The sequence below is a fragment of the Dreissena polymorpha genome, chromosome 2 (genome assembly GCF_020536995.1).
Source record: "Dreissena polymorpha isolate Duluth1 chromosome 2, UMN_Dpol_1.0, whole genome shotgun sequence".
NCBI classification, from domain to species: domain Eukaryota; kingdom Metazoa; phylum Mollusca; class Bivalvia; order Myida; family Dreissenidae; genus Dreissena; species Dreissena polymorpha.
Window position 1 is genome coordinate 39,472,635 of NC_068356.1, and position 17,623 is coordinate 39,490,257.

General features: G+C 36.3%; 1 protein-coding gene and 2 long non-coding RNA genes across 4 annotated transcripts in view; 2 read left to right on the forward strand and 1 right to left on the reverse strand.

Annotated features, from left to right (window-relative positions):
* The window catches only part of LOC127866698 (uncharacterized), a 194,114-nt gene extending 185,820 nt beyond the window's left edge, over positions 1 to 8,294 (reverse strand). Inside the window, exon 1 of the long non-coding RNA XR_008043073.1 lies at positions 8,147 to 8,294. This is a non-coding gene — a long non-coding RNA (uncharacterized LOC127866698). The remainder of the gene's footprint in view (positions 1 to 8,146) is intronic.
* On the forward strand, positions 706 to 6,742 carry LOC127866694 (uncharacterized). Its single transcript, XR_008043068.1, has 2 exons — positions 706 to 1,518; positions 5,622 to 6,742. It is a non-coding gene; the product is annotated as an uncharacterized LOC127866694 (long non-coding RNA).
* An 8,385-nt stretch (positions 8,295 to 16,679) lies between the features above and the next one.
* The window catches only part of LOC127866659 (uncharacterized), an 82,913-nt gene continuing 81,969 nt past the window's right edge, over positions 16,680 to 17,623 (forward strand). For both annotated transcript variants that reach the window (XM_052407374.1, XM_052407375.1), the window contains exon 1: positions 16,680 to 16,812. The gene's annotated coding sequence lies outside the window, so the exon portion shown is untranslated. The remainder of the gene's footprint in view (positions 16,813 to 17,623) is intronic.

Here is a 17,623-nt window from a genome sequence, read left to right on the forward strand (position 1 = left end):
CAAAATATGAATAAAGCTGGGGTCACCGCCTTGGAACGGTCAATGCAAAGCATTGGGGGTTTAAACCTGGTTATAGAGCGCTCAACCTCACACTTGGCCCAGCAATATTCATAATACATTTAAGTGTAAATAAAATTTAACGTCATAGCATTGTAACTCAAATTAAACAATAATAAAAGGGAATGCAAAGTTTCCAGATTCAATGTCGCAATTGCAGTATTGTGCAATAAGGCAAACGCAAGGGGTGGGATTGAGGACTTCCCAAATGATTACCTTCAACCTTCACCACTAGCTTGGGGGTAACCCTGATAGACTGGCTAACACTCATGCAATAACTGGCAACTATTTTCGGGAAATTATTTTTTTTTTTCAATATCGGGCTCTCAGAACATAAATAAATATCAAAATGGCTTATGTTATTCTATTGTTAAACACCGAATATTTATGGAATGAGTGATGTATTGGACGTCATCATTGATGACGTTCATTCGAACGAATGATAAAGGGGGCTAAGTTTCGTTAAGTTGGTGCATATAGTCGCGATTTGGGAGTCTTGAATACTGGTCTGTTACTTTTGCTGAAATTTGACATGTATATGGACAAGAATGCGATCTACCTGTTGGCGTAGGCGTTATACCTGGGAAAAATATAGTTTTTGATTAAATCACGAAAAAGTTTCGCAAGTTTTACATAACCGGAATTACAAAATGCGGTATGTGGATATACCGAAATCCCTACCGAAATCTCCGAAATCAAACTTTGATAAAAACAATGTTTCATTAGTTATTTCAGTGTATTTTGCAACAATCTGTATTAAAATACGCAGTTTTTCGATAAATAATCAATATTAATGGAGATTTCGTGGGATCTCGGGGATTCCTGGGGATTTTGGTAATTACGGGATTTTCGGTATTTCTTCTCACCCGTCAAAATGGCTGAATTCGCCAGAATGAACGCTAAGAAAAGTATTTACAAAATAACATCATCACAAACGATGTAAAGTGAACGCTACTTATCTGTTTTGTATATAAGTATACGATCCATTGGAAAACACTAACATTTGACATAAAAAAACGCCAGTGGATATGGAAATCTTCATCGTTCGGAATAGCAGACGGCGTCGACCAATGGCTGCCAATACAGGTTCGAAAAAAACGCGAGAAAGTATTAACAAAATAACATAATTAAAAATGATGTAAAGTGAACGCTAATTCGCTGTTTTGTAGATAAGTATACGATCTATTGAAAAACCATAACATTTGACATAAAAACACCCGTGGATATGGAAATAGCAGACATCACACGGCGTCTCATCTGATTCTACGCTGTTTGCCAAGGCCGATAATATAGTGAATGGAAATGCACAAACTCAGTAACTGGCAAGCATATATGCATTAGTAGGTTGTTTCGTGATTATTTAGAAACGACTACATAATTCTTTTGGTTCAGCCAGTGCAACTTAACAGAAATAAGTATAATAGTTTCTACACCTGACAACAATGTGCCAACTTATACAAGGTAAGTTGTTTACATTATTTAAAATATTACAAGCTTACAGTATACAACAATAAACAGCTGGTACATTGTAATGTCATCGTTTTAATATTAATAAGCCCGTGGTTAATTACCCTTTTTTATCTTATGGATCAATGCATCTCTAACACCTTCAATTGACTTGTTCATGAAAAATATACACCCTCAGTGCATGTTATCCCATACACCATCACTCACTTACTAAGGCTCGATTGGTCATTCTCGGCTCGGGTACTACTTACAAGTACATGTACCCCGGGTACTCTTAACTTTACTTACATGTACCCCGGGTACGGTAAATAAACTTAAACATACCCGCAAATATTAGATTGTATCCGAGTTGTATATCCGCCCAAAACCCGATATCGTTAAACATGCTACCGATTAACGTAAAACAATATTGTTTACCTTAACAAACTTCTGTTTTGAAAAATCTGCATCAACATGCTTTTTAGTATGAGTGTTGAGAGGACGCCGTAGGAATAATCAAGTAATCAAGAATACGTCTCTGTTTCTGCTTTTATTTCCTTCATGTATAATGACGATAAGGATTGACGACTAACATTGACGACAATGATCACAAGCATTTACGACTAACACTGACGACAAGCATTGGCGACTAGATGTAACATTGACGATTCTCTACAATAAATGAAATTAACAATAAAAAATGAATAATAAGATTATAGTACAACAGATATGCTTTTCAAAGTATAATATAATAGCATACACTCATTAGAATAAGAGGTTTCATAAATAACAATTTGAAACATTTTCAATCAATATCGAAATATCTTATACAATATTTATTACACAGCATGAATTAATTGTTAAAACATAATATAAATACCGAATATGGTGTTCCCCATTTAACGGACCTTGCAAACCAAATAATGTTTCTTTTAAACAATCTATGACGGTAAATAGTGAACGTGCGATGTCGCGGAAAATATTATACTTAACGACGTCATACAATGACGCGACTTTAAACAATTTAAGATTTAAAATTAAATCACATTATTGATTTTAACAATGAGTTTTGATAATATAAATGCCATTGAACAGAAAATTGACATAAATGTAAACATAATTAATTTTTACAAAATACCCGACAACAACCGATTTAGTGTTAAAATTCCCGGGTACGTTTTAGTATATTTACCGCACCCAGGGTACGAGCCTTACTATTTGTATTATTATTATATCTCACTAATTACAAGGTACCTTTACCTTGTTGTGTTTATCAACCTGGAATTTATGTAAAATCTGGCTTTCTTTCCTTTTATTTTTCATTCATTTGATTACGCAATTGTTGACGTACCTCGTGGGAAATTATTTGAATCTTTGGATTTCAATGGCGACAAGCTGAAAGTGTCAATTTATTTTAAAAACGAATCTAAGATTTTAAGTATTGTGTGTTTGTCATGCATAATTCAGTGTTTTCCAGAAAAAATTGAGTAGCCAGTTATATGGCCGGCAACTATGCAGTAAAACAAAAGCATTTATGACATTTACTTGATATATATTGGGAAAAGAAGCCGTCATGTAAATGTAAGAGTAAATGTAACCGGCAGAATCGCTGGCTGCCAGTATTTAAAGAGAACACTGATAATAGTAAACTAAATCTCTACGACACGATTACAGCGTTGTAAAATTGTGTTTTGGGTGATAATGGTTAGTAATTCATACAAATGTTATTAAAAAATATTGTGCTTTAAAATTAATTTTGAGAATGGGATGGAAGAACAGAAAATGAAGAGCATACAGGGATGGAAATAAGTGGTTTCCCATGAGCCCGGGGCAAGTAGATTTTGGCCTGGGCAACTCGATTTCAAAAGTTGGTAAACTTTTTTTTTTTAAATCTTAAAACAATTCAGTGCAATAAAAATTGAAAAACAATTGATCACCATGGATCAATACTAGTTAAATAACATTCATTATTTAGGAATAGGACATGATTCAATTCAGGCTCATAATAATACATCATGCATTGAACATGTGTATTGTCAGCAAATGTATATAATTATTTATTATTTTATTAAAAAAATGTATAATAATATTCACATGTTCATATTTCTGGGCTCATTATTCTTTATCTGGGCAACCAAAATACTAAAGATGGTTGCCCAAAATAGTAAAAAGTTAGTTTCAATCCCTGGCATATCATTGTAACTTTATTGTTTAACTGCATTGCATTAAAATTGTGATTGAGGTAAGCTTGTTGTTTATAGTATATTTACTTTTAAGCTCGACTATTATATATGAAATTCAAATATATATAGTGGACCTATCCTACTCACCCCGGCGTAGGTGCGCGCATTGGAATGTTTGCGTACCACCTCGAATATATTTCCTATGTCCATTGACATATTGCTTTCATACATGTATTTTGCTTCTTAACCAACATCACCCCAATGTATAAACAAAAGCAGATAACTGTATCAAGCATTTTGTAACAATTATGGCCTTTTTTTCACTAACAATAAGCATATAATTGATAAATCTATTTTAAAGTTTGCGTACCACCTTTAAATTGCCACAACTTTTTTATTATGCTCTCCCCAAATTTTTTAAGGGGGGAGCATATAGTCGCCGCTGCGTCTGTCCGTCCGTGCACAATTTTTGTCCGGGCTATTTCTCAGCAACTAATGACTGGAATTCAATTTAACTTAATGGGAAGCTTCACTACCAAGAGGAGACATGCATATTATCAGCCGGTTCTGGTCAGATGATTTTTCACAGAGTTACAATGTATGGCCCTATGAAATTTTCCATTAACTGTACATATAACGCGATCTACCTGTTGGCGTATTCGTTATTACTGTGAAAAATCTAGTTTTTGATTAAATCACGAAAAAGTGGTGTTTTTTATTGCGCAATCACTATAAACACGTGGCTTGGCCGGAAGTACATGTAGCCTTAATAGCAACCCCAAGACAATTCACCCCAAGGAGACAATTCACGGGCTAGACAATTCAAATTAGATTTTTCATACCCCAATTTTTCGATTTTCGTAATCATTTTTGTCGTACCCAAATGTTTTTCGTACCCAAATTTGTTCGTACCTAAAAAAAAATTCGTACCCATTATTTTCGTACCCAAATGTTTTTCGTATCCAAATTTTTCGTACCCAATTTTTTTCGTACCCCTTTTTTTTCGTGCCCAATTTTTTTCGTACCCATTTTTTTCGTACCTAAATTTTTGTTCGTACCAATTTTTTTTGTAACAATTTTTTTTTCGTACCCATTTTTTTCGTACCCAAATGTTTTTTGTTCCCAATTGTTTTCGTACCCAATTTTTTTTTCGTACCCATTTTTTTTCGTACCCGTATGTTTTTCGTACCCAAATTTGTTCGTATCCATTTTTTTTTTCGTACCAATCTTTTTCGTACCCAAATTTGTTCGTACCCATTTTTTTTTCATACCCATTTTTTTCGTACCCAAATAAACAAATCGTACCCATTTTTTTAGTACCCAAATTTGTTTCGTACCCAAATTTTTATTTGTACACATTTTTTTCGTACCCAAATAGTTTTCGTACCCTAATTTTTTTTGTTTCCTTTATTTTTTCGTACTCTAATTTGTTTTCGTAACCAAATTAGTTTTTTTTCCTGCCCATATTATGTTCGTACCCATTATTTCTACGTACACAAATTTGTTCATACCCAAATTGTTTCGTACCCATATGTCGTACTAAAATTTTTTTCGTACACAAATTTGTTCGTACCTAATTTTTTATTCGTACCCATTTTTTTCGTACCCAAATAGTTTTTCGTACCTTTATTTTGTTGTTTATCCTTTTTTTTCGTACTCAAATTTGTTTTCGTACCCAAATTATTATTTTTTTTGTACCCACTGCCCACATATTTTTTCGTACCAATTTTTTATTTTGAAATAATCAATTTTCAATTTGATTTGAACTCTCCACTCATTCCATCCCGCGAAACCCTTAAGGTGTCGCAACTCTAGTAAGAAATAGTATGACTATGCACAATGATTGTAAAAAACAATATTATTACATAACAATTAAAAGGCTGTTGTAGCGCAAGAACCTAATGAACAGAACAAAACATCACTTTGTATTTGCAGGTGGATACAAACATCTTATACCAACAAATATACAAGATACAAGAGAATTAAGAGAGATGTTTTACAACTTGTCTTTGGCAAGCTCCATCAGATGTGTTGTTTGCAGAAAGAATTCTCGCTGGGTCTATTCTTTTCTAATTTATTGCAAAGTGCATATTTACCATAAACATTCGCATAGCAAACTAAATTATGTATACAAATTATAATGTCCAGTTATTTTAATGATTATTTTAAATTCAAACCAACTGATGCTACACATCTGAAGTGTCTATAGATGTCTTTTTTGTAATCTGAGTATGGTTTTTGATATTTTTAATCAATTTACGTTGGATGCTATGACTGATACTGTTCCATTTTCAATCTATTAAATGCAATTATGACTCAAAATTTTAAATATATATCAAAGGAAACAAAATAGTTCATCATTCCAAGTGTTCATGGACTTGTCATGCTCTTTAATTATTGTATCGATAGTTACCTCTCAAAGGGCGTCTTTAACTTCTTTAAGTATTGAAGAGAATGCAACTTTCACTCTTAAAATTTCAAGAGTTATGTTGGACATGTGGGAACTGTGAAAGCAAGATACTTATTTCACTAAATCTTTAAAAGGCACTTGAATCAACATCATGAAAACATCCTATCATTTTCATAAATAATTGTTTTTATAAATTTGGAGGGTTTATGTATGTTTGAATCTACGTCAGTGCTACAAATGAAAGAACTGTTTCATTTGCCTAATTAGTTAGGTTTTGTGTATCAAATAACCTTTATAATATGAGCTTTTATTATCGATATTTGAAATTACAAATTTACTTGCATTATTAATTAGGCTATTGTTTTAATAAGCAAGTGTATTTACAGGCAATCTTGCCTGTATAGACAAGCTATCTTCTCAATATATCTTAATTATGAACATTGTTTTTGATAAAAGTGTCTGGTATTGTTAGTTAAGGTTATCAAAGATCGTATTAACTAGCTTCTATATATATAGTAAACATTTCTGTTTATATATTTATTGTTAATCGTACTTAAAAAAAATTGAACATACCTTTTGTGATACTTGGTAATTGTTAACTAGAATTAAAATTAAGTTAAATGAAATAATAAAAAAATAAAGCTTTTGTTTCAGTTAATTTGTTAACATTTACGTCTGATTTAATAAAAATCCTACTTAAATTTAAAACATGGTAAAGTGTATGACAATCGATCATTTTGGTTCAAAGACACCATAAGAATAATGTGATCATTTTATACACGTCTGCCAAAGGTTGTCGTGGAGTCTGTGTTGCTTTTTGTCATTCTAAATCCATTTACCGATATATGATGGTAATATGTTTGTGTAAGATCGCTTGCTGAGACATTGCATTTTGTTCCGTCATCATCTAGAAAGTAAGGTATGTTTGGAATGCAATGCATGTGTCTCACAGTATCATTAGCTCATCTATTTTTTGAAAAAAAATTATGAGCTATTGTCATCACCTCGGCGTCGGCGTTGGCGTTGGCGTTGGCGTTGGCGTTGGCGTTGGCGTCGGCGTCCGGTTAAGTTTTGCGTTTAGGTCCACTTTTCTCAGAAAGTATCAATGCTATTGCATTCAAACTTGGTACACTTACTTACTATCATGAGGGGACTGGGCAGGCAAAGTTAGATAACTCTGGCGTGCATTTTGACAGAATTATGTGCCCTTTTTATACTTAAAAAATTGAAAATTTTGGTTAAGTTTTGCGTTTAGTTCCACTTTTCTCAGTAAGTATCAATGCTATTGCATTCAAACTTGGTACACTTACTTACTATCATGAGGGGACTGGGCAGGCAAATTTAGATAACTCTGGCATGCATTTTGACAGAATTATGTGCCCTTTTTATACTTAGAAAATTGACAATTTTGGTTAAGTTTTGTGTTTAGGTCCATTTTATTCCTTAAGCATTAAAGCTATTGCTTTCATACTTGCAACACTTACTAACTATCATAAGGGGACTGTGCAGGCAAAGTAATGTAACTCTGACTGGCATTTTGACAGAATTATGTGCCCTTTTTATACTTAGAAAATTGAAAATTTGATTAAGTTTTGTGTTTAGGTCCACTTTATTCCTACAGTATCAAAGCTATTGCTTTCATACTTGCAAGATTTATGAACTATCATAAGGGGACCGTGCAGGCAAAGTTATGTAACTCTGACTGGCATTTGAACGGAATTATGGGCCCTTTATACTTAGAAAATTGAAAATTTGGTTAAGATTTATGTTTTGGTCCACTTTACCCCTAAAGTATCATAGATATTGCTTTCATACTTGGAACACTCACAAACTATCATAAGGGTACAGTAAAAGGACAAGTTGCATAACTCTGGTTGTCATTGTTACGGAATTATGGCCCTTTTTTGACTTAGTAACTTTTAATATATGGTTAAATTTTGTGTTTCGATCCACTTTACTTCTTAAGTATCAAGGCTATTGCTTTCAAACTTCAAATACTTACATGCTATCATGAGGTTACTGTACCTGGCAACTTTAATTTTACTTTGACCTTTGAATGACCTTGACTCTCAAGGTCAAATTATTAAATTTTGCTAAAATTGCCATAACTTCTTTATTTATGATTAGATTTGATTGATACTTTGATGAAACTACTCTTACCTGACATACCACAATAGACTCCACCCAAACCATCCCCCGTGCCGTCCCCTCCCCCCCCTCCCCCCCTCCCCCCCTCCCCCCCCCCCTATTTTTTTTTTTTTTTTTTTTTTTTTTTTTTAAGATCATCTCACAAATGACCACCACACCCTCACACTATACCCCCCCCCCCCACCCCCCCCCCCCCCCCCCCCCCCCCCCCCCCCCCCCCCCCCCCCCCCTAATTTTTTTTTTTTTTTTTTTTTTTTTTTTTTTTTTTAAGATCATCTCACAAATTACCACCACACCCTCACACTATACCCCCCCCCATTTTTTTTTTAAAAATGGTTATGTTTGAAATACCGTCCAACCATCGCACCCAAACCCCCCCCCCCCAATCGCCCCCCCCCCCAACCCCCCCCCCCCCCCCCGGATTTTTTTTTTTTTTTTTTTTTTTTTTCGCTTTTTTGGAAGATAATGTAATAAATGTCCACAACCCCACACTATACACCCCTCTTCACTCCACTCCTCCCTCCTTTGTGATTGAAAATGAGAGTCCCTTCACCTTTAAAAAGAAAATAGATGAGCGGTCTGCACCCGCAAGGCGGTGCTCTTGTTTTCAAATGTCATGGATGCGGGTTTTCATTTTCGAAAGGACGACATCAACGATCTTCACCAATATCTGTGACCCTTCGACATATTCCTTGCGTTATTATACATATGGCCATGTTATATCTAAAATATAACGAGAATCAACGCCAGTAAAATCCCTATTCAAAAAGTATATTATTGCCTTACATTTTGTTCTATGTATCCCTGAACCCTATCTATTTTTGGTTCTGATTTAATTGCATCTTTTATTTTCTTTAATAAAGTTTAGACCGCGGCGTATCGGAAGCTTCGTACCTGCCCTATAAGCCGTCGATATGCCGCTTTAAAATATAGAATACTGAATAACTAAAGGCGAATGTTTGTCTAGCGATATCGAAACCCAATAAACACAATATAGATTGTGTAAGCTACATGTTTATCAAGCCATGCACACCTTTATAAACTGCTATCGATCAAGCTTTAAGTTAGTATACGGATAGGTATATTATTCAAACGACTGGCATATTTGTGGGTTTGTATCCGTGTCTCTTTTAGTTGGTAAACCGAAATGAGTTTTTGAACAATGTTGATATGATCCCCACTCAGTCAGCGCCTATATCGATACCACGTTGAACAACCTTGTGTAAGATTCATGTATTTATGACTGCATTTGAAATAACGAGTCCATCTGGGCATCTATCTCAATCGCAGCGATCATAAAGCAGTGACCATTCAATATGTCCCTGTATTCCCCTGTAGGTTGCAGACGAGCCCAGAACCGACAGACAAGATACTGAAGGTTCCCGGTTCAAGTCTCGGGTACCAGGAGCATCCCACCTGTGGTCCTGGGGCAACCCTGTCCTAACCCAGAGCGCTTGAAAGACGGCAGCGGGGTCGCAGTGGACAGGGCCCTAGAGCCGGGAATTACTCGGGACACGAACATCCCAAGTGGTATCGAAGTATGCGTTGGCAGAGGGTGATTATTTCACCATCGTCAAAATCAATTTACCATGGTTTCACTGCAACCGGACGTGGATCGAAGACCGCTGCTCACGGATAAAATTCGCCACCGCTTTCTGGTTGTGGGGGTAATTTCGAAGCCAACACCGCTATCTGGCTGTTTATATACTGTTCTTGTTCACGTGATCGTTCTTAAAATAGTCTTGAGCTTAAAATATACCACCTTTTACAAAATACGGCTAGGCATATCAGCGGATAACATGGTATTGAAAAAAAAACATGATTCTACTGATTGGCGTTCTTACAATTATTTCGACCGCGTGAAAAGTTGTGTATAATAAGTGTGCAATACTGATCCAGCAGCTGGAGTTTCACTTCTTTATATTGTACTAAAGAAATTAAAGGTTCGGGTTTCTTACGTCCTGAAACATTTTAGACGGTTTTGGCAAGGCGTAAATATACAGGTAATGTATTAAATTTTATGGTATAGTTTTTAATAAATAAATTTAATATGCAATAAAAGGTACGCTTTATATATATTTGTAAGGTTTTAGATCTAGGACTATGTTGTCCCCCTTTGAAATAATCTCTAAATTGGGTCGCCTGTGTTGCATAGTGTAACTATATACAGACTATAGATTGCTGCATGCTTGAATAACTTTACTATTACATTGTACAGTGAGCTGATAAGCCAGTCTCACTTGAGCCACCAACGTAGTAACATCATTAAAGAGCATAGCGCACATTTGTGTTTGTTATTACTTAGACTATTCACATGAGTGAAAGAACAACTACGCATAACATTCAAATATGAAACATGGTGTCAGAATTTTAGTGATTTATCCACATCACATAAGTTTAAAAAAAAATGGATTTAAGTGGCATCCAAGCTCCGCGAATGGACTGGAACTCGTCCAATTTACCCGAAGCATTCGACAAATTTGAACGTCACGTGAAACTCATGTTTAGTGGACCTTTGAAGAACAAATCAGAGGAAGAGCATGTATCATATTTCTTATTGTGGATTGGTGACAGAGGACGTGACATTCACAGCACGTGGAAAGACATTTCACCAGAAAGTGCAAAGAAGATAAAAACATATTATGAACGTTTCAGAAATTACGTGCAGCCAAAGTTAAATCCGATCTTTTCCCGGTACAAGTTTTACAAACAGATGCAGGACAACGACTCCATTGATGCATATATTACACGCTTGCAACTTATTGCACAAGACTGCAACTTTGCCGAAAAGACGGACGAAATGATTCGAGAAAGGATCGTTTTTGGCACAAATTCGCCAAAGTTACGCGAGAAGCTAATCAACATCGGTGCAGGGTTGACACTCGATGTAGCCGTACAGACTGCGCAAAGTCTGGAGTACTCAAGGGAGCAGCTGCGCTCCATGAACAACGAAGTAGACGCGTGCCGATCCAGGCCAGTGCACCCGAGACCGATGCAACCGCATCGCCAAAGACATCAACGTCGGACGACAGCTACTGATGCAGGTCCAAGTCTACCTACTAAACACAAGCCGTGCTTCAACTGTGATATATTTCACAACTTTGGACAATGTCCAGCAAAAGGAAAGCAGTGCCGCAAATGCAACAAACTTAACCATTTCGCAAAGTGTTGCCGTTCTAAAAACAATAATATACACACTGTGGACAATGACACAATTAGTCATGATGTAACATCGGATGTAGATGGATTCAATATTGACACGGTAAGCACATTTTGTTCTACCGATCGTGCAATGATTCGTCTCCCCATTGGCCCTAATAAATGTCCCATTAGTTTTAAAATTGATACTGGAAGTTCAGTAAACATTCTGCCGAAGAAAGAGTTTAATGGTCTGAACATTCATTCCCCATTGGAACCCCCTACTGACATTTTGACTGCCTATACAGGTAACAGACTTCCAGTTGTAGGGAAAATCAAATTGCGATGTTCACACAAAGACAAAACTGTGAGCACGTGGTTTCATGTTGTAGATTCCCCGTCGGTACCTCTCTTAAGTCTGAAAACATCAACCGATCTAGGATTAATTCAGCTGACATGTACTGTTGATTGCCCATCCCAAGAATTAAATAAAGAAAGTGTGTTATCAGATTACAAAGACCTCTTTGAAGGTATTGGGGTCATCCCTGGCACTTGCAAGCTTCATTTGAAGCCAGATGCTATACCAGTCGTTAATCCTCCTAGGAGAGTTCCGGAAGCATTACGCAATAGACTACGCGAAGAGCTTGACCGAATGGAAAACAATGACATAATTGCTAAGGTCAATACACCCACAGACTGGGTAAATTCACTTGTAGTGGTTGAAAAGCCGAACACTGGACAGTTAAGAATATGTCTTGACCCAAAAGCACTGAATGACGCTATTCGAAGACCACATTATCCTATGCCAACACTTGACGACGTGACGTCACAGTTAGCTGAATGCAAATATTTCAGTCTATTAGACATTACACATGCTTACTGGAGTGTAAGGCTTGACGAAAAGTCATCTTACCTAACAACATTCAGTACCCCATTTGGCAGATATCGTTATCTCCGACTTCCTTTTGGGATAAAATCATCTCAGGACATTTTTGTACAGAAAATTGAGGAGATATTCGGGGACCTGACAGGTGTACGCACAATAGTTGACGACATATTAATAAGTGGACGTACAAGAATTGAGCATGACAGAAATCTCACTGCTACGCTTCAACGTGCTCGTGAAAATGGCATAAAATTTAATCCCGACAAATGTCGTATTGGATTGTCCGAAGTACCATTCTTTGGTCACGTGATCACGTCATCTGGACTGAAACCAGACAGTACTAAGATTGAGGCATGTGTCAATGTAGAAGCACCAAAGACACGCGGCGAACTTGAAACATTTTTGGGTATGGTTACTTATCTGCAGAAATTTGCCCCCAATTTGGCTGAAATAACAAGCCCATTGAGATTGCTTCTGAAAAAAGACGTTGAATTTGTATGGGATCAGCCACAATCAGATGCCTTTTCTAAAGTTAAGCAGGTCATAACACAAAGCCCAGTGCTAGCTTACTTTGACCCCAAGAAGCCGGTTTGCATTGAATGTGACGCTTCAATGAACGGTGTAGGTGCAGCGATCATGCAAGATGGTCAGCCAGTTGCATATGCATCTAAGACATTGACACAGACAGAACGAAATTATGCAAACATTGAACGTGAAATGCTAGCTATAGTGTTCGCATGCCAGCGTTTTCACCAGTACATATATGGCAGACATGTAATTGTTCATTCTGACCATAAACCCTTATCTGCGATCATGAAGAAGCCATTACATGCAGCACCACCTCGTTTGCAAAGGATGATGCTTAGTTTGCAAAAATATGACCTTGATGTTAGACATGTGAGCGGGAAAGAAGTTCCCATCGGGGATTTCCTGTCACGACAGCCAATGTCAGACTGTTCTGAAATCGAAGGTCTTGACCTTCACGTTCACACGGTGCTCTCGAGCATGACCTATACTGACCGAAGTCTAGAAAACGTGAGAAACGAGACAAGAACTGACCTACAGATGATAGCCCTGAAACAGACTATAGTTAGAGGATGGCCAAGTTCAAGGTCAGATTGCCCTGACATGATACGCGAGTATTTCAATCACAGGGACGAACTTTCGACAGCCGATGACCTAATTTTTAGAGGGCAGACACTGGTCATTCCCAAGAGACTCCGACCACACATGTTAGAACAAGTTCATTTAGGTCACATGGGCATTGAAAAAAGCACACAAAGAGCCAAAGACGTTATGTTCTGGCCAGGAATGTGCAAGCAAATTACTGAGTACATAATGAGCTGTACAATTTGCTTATCGCATAGAAACTCAAACCAAAAAGAACCGTTAACACCCCATGAAATTCCGCAGGGTCCATGGCAGGAGGTTGCCACAGACATATTCCATTTTGATGGAAATGACTATTTGCTCGTAGTAGACTACTACAGCAGATACTTTGAAATAGACAAACTTCCGGACATGCTGTCCACAACAGTTATCAGAAAACTGAAGTCACGCTTCAATACCCATGGCATTCCGATGCGTATTTTCAGTGACAACGGACCTCAGTATACATCGGACGTATTTCGAAATTTTGTCAAATCATGGCATATTGAGCATGTCACATCTAGTCCACATTATCCAAAGTCAAACGGACTTGCTGAACGGACAGTACAAACTGTAAAAAGACTGCTACAAAAAGCAAAAGACAGTTGCCATGAACCATACTTAGCCTTGCTAGAGTATAAGAACACTCCACTCTCAGATTGCAATCGGTCACCCGTGCAGTTGCTGATGAGTAGGAGAACTAGGTCAATTATGCCTACAACGGTTACCCAGCTTCTGCCCAAAGTCGTTAACCCAGACTTTGTCCGATCTTCAATTCAAACTTCCAAAAATAAACAGAAAAACAATTATGACAAAACCGCAAAACCGCTCCCCAGATTACATTTGAATGAAACTGTGAGGTTCCAGATAGGAAAACTCTGGAAACCAGCTAAGGTTATCGAAATACACAATGCTAACTCTTACATAATACAAACACCTTCTGGTCAGGTTTACAGGAGAAATCGTCGCTACCTCATCAGAACCAATGAGGATTTCCCAGAGATATCAGATTTTACACCTGATGTTTTGGCAAGAAATCATTCAAGCACTGATAAACAGGTCAAACAACCAACAAACAATAGTGCATTGAATATTCAACATCCCTCTGTACCTGTAGATAAGCCCATTTCCCCTTATCAGACACGATCAGGTAGAATAGTGCAGCCTTGTCAGCGATACGCAGAAAATGAATGGACTAAGTAAATGTTCAGAATGTTGTTGATGTTTATGTTACATTGATCAAAATATCAAATTATTAATATTAACATAAATATGATTAATTGTTAATATGTTATAACAAACTTTTATTGAAGACAAATTTACATCTTAACAAAACAAAGGGGATGTTGCATAGTGTAACTATATACAGACTATAGATTGCTGCATGCTTGAATAACTTTACTATTACATTGTACAGTGAGCTGATAAGCCAGTCTCACTTGAGCCACCAACGTAGTAACATCATTAAAGAGTATAGCGCACATTTGTGTTTGTTATTACTGAGACTATTCACATGAGTGAAAGAACAACTACGCATAACATTCAAACATGAAACAGCCTGCTTTTCAGACTTGTTTTATAAACGATATAGTTTGTATATTTCTGCTAATATACATGTATGCACACATTTTTACTTCATGTAAATAAATGTGAACCCATTAAGTAATCCCCCATCCAGCGTGCTTTGCAAAATAAACATTATTATTATCATCATTATTGTCATTTCCAGTTTAAACCGTTTGCAAAATTTTGCTAAAATTGAAAACACTGGCATTTTAGTTTTGTATCGGCTAATAAACAAACCTCCGTCAATCGTGTGTTGCTAAAAACGCATAGTTTTATGTCTATGAACCTTACCTACGAAGGTGCATTGACCAATCAAAACCATACATCAAAAATAGTTTTGAAATATGGATCATGTTACCATTTCTTTTTTTCTCGCTCAATATTTCGTAAAATAAAGTAAACCCATAAAAACAGTACTCCTTATATCAGTAACCATAATTTCAACGCTAGATGTGGTATCTTTACATATATTTAACGAGATACAAAACGCTGGTTTTTGATTTTGTGTGGCACAATATATTCCGTTTTAATTTCCTGCAACGATATCTATTCATACGACACACGAACACCAACTTGGTACATAACATGTGTTGAAGATATTGTCGCACAAAAAAGAGCATTTCTGTATCTTGTTCAATCTATGTTACAAGACGACATCAAACGTTGAAATTTTGGCTACTGCTATAAGGAAAATTGTTGTTAATGTCTTAAGTTTATTTTTTGAAATATTGTACGAAATATTCGTAAGTTGCGTGTTTATGAGCTTTTCAATGTTATTGACAGCATTGATTTAATTCATTGGTTACTTCTTAAAATTTTAATGTTCTATAGTATCACTGATCAAAATGTACACCTGAGTCGCCGTGGTGTAATGGATATGGTGTCCGCGGGAGCGTTCTTTAGATCTCCCCAAAGACACCAAGTACTGGTTCTAGGCCCAGGAAACGGACTCGAGAGCGTTTATATAAGCCTTGGGCTTTCGATGCAATCGAGCTAAAATAAATAGGTTTAAACTAAAATGTACACCAAGTATTATATGAATATTAATCAAATATACATTTACGAAAACAATTAACTTTTTTTGTATCACTAGTGTCGTCGACGATTGTCCTTCATGTTACGCATGAAATGCTGTTATAAGATAATGAGTTCGAACGTATATATTAGTTCGATGCATCGAAAGCCTTAGGCTTATTGAGACACTTTCGACTCTGTTTCCTGGTAGGACCAGTTTTGGGTTGTAAAGAAAACGTACCAACAGCGAGGATCGCATCGCAACCAGGACGTCCTTGTCGCAAGACGGACACACAAGTTAATAGAATATAATTATTACACTCAAAAAATATTTTCTTTACAACTAAAAGACACAGATATCAATTAATAGAACTCCCGAAGTACGAGTCATTAAATTATAACGTTATATAACTTCAACCAAAATTTGCAAATTGAACACATTTTCGTCTAGTGTAGCACATATATTAACCAATCTGTGAAGTGCATAAAATGTATTGAATGTTAAGTAAATATCATTCATACAGACGTTATTTTAATCGTGTTTTCATGATGTCGATTTAAAATTTACACATCAGGTAGTATTTTTATTTTATACAATGACCATACACTACTGGTACTGTACCGAAAGCTTCCCTGTATTGTTAATCTTTAGAATGGGTCCCGGCTAATCGGCTTTGCATTTCAAAGCCGGAGCCCAATGGTGAAAACAAAACGTCCTTAAATTGTCGAAGTAAACTTCCTGATTACTTAAGTGTTTTAACATTTGTGTGTAGACTGCAAGTAATTAATTCTAAAATTAATTTTACATTATTCAGGTGAGTAGCTAGTATTTTACAAAGATAACATAATTATTGACCTATTACAATGTTATGTTTGAATATCTTATGAGCTTTCACGTTCTAAATTAGCCTTATTAGGCACACGTTCGTTTTGCTTTCTGTACAAAAAATGGAGTAAAGTTCAACAATTTGACGTTCTTTACGATTCAGGTGCAATTATACTCCCTCATCGGACTACCATGTGGTATAGTAGTCGTAACATTGGAACGGTATAATGACCCGATAAAAAAATTCATCATAATAATCTTGTCTCGCCCATGTCTCCGCTGACTTAGTCCAACCGCTGACTTAGAAATGCATGTGCAGAATTTCAATAATAAGCTATTATTGTTCGTGTATTATATTGCACTGTACAGTATTTATTATTTATAATAATAATGTTTGTAAGTTTATATTATTTGTATCCTTATTATTAATAATTGTATGTATAAGTATACTAACAATAACACACATATTTAACATGCATTGTGTATTGTGAAATGAAAGCCTGCACTTCATCGCAATACCTAAAAGTATTACCATAAAATAAGGGATATTGTACGTTTGGTGGTGGTAGTAGTAGTGGTCGTGGTGGTGGTGGTGGTAGTAGTAGAGTAGTAGTACTAGTAGTAGTAGTAGTAGTAGTAGTAGTAGTAGTAGTAGTAGTAGTAGTAGTAGTTGTTGTTGTTGTTGTTATCCCCACGCTTTTTGAAAAAAAGGTGGGGATATTGGGTTTACTAACGACTCGCCCCCTTAACGACTCGCCCCATAACGACTCGCCCCACTTTTTATAACGACTCGCCCCACT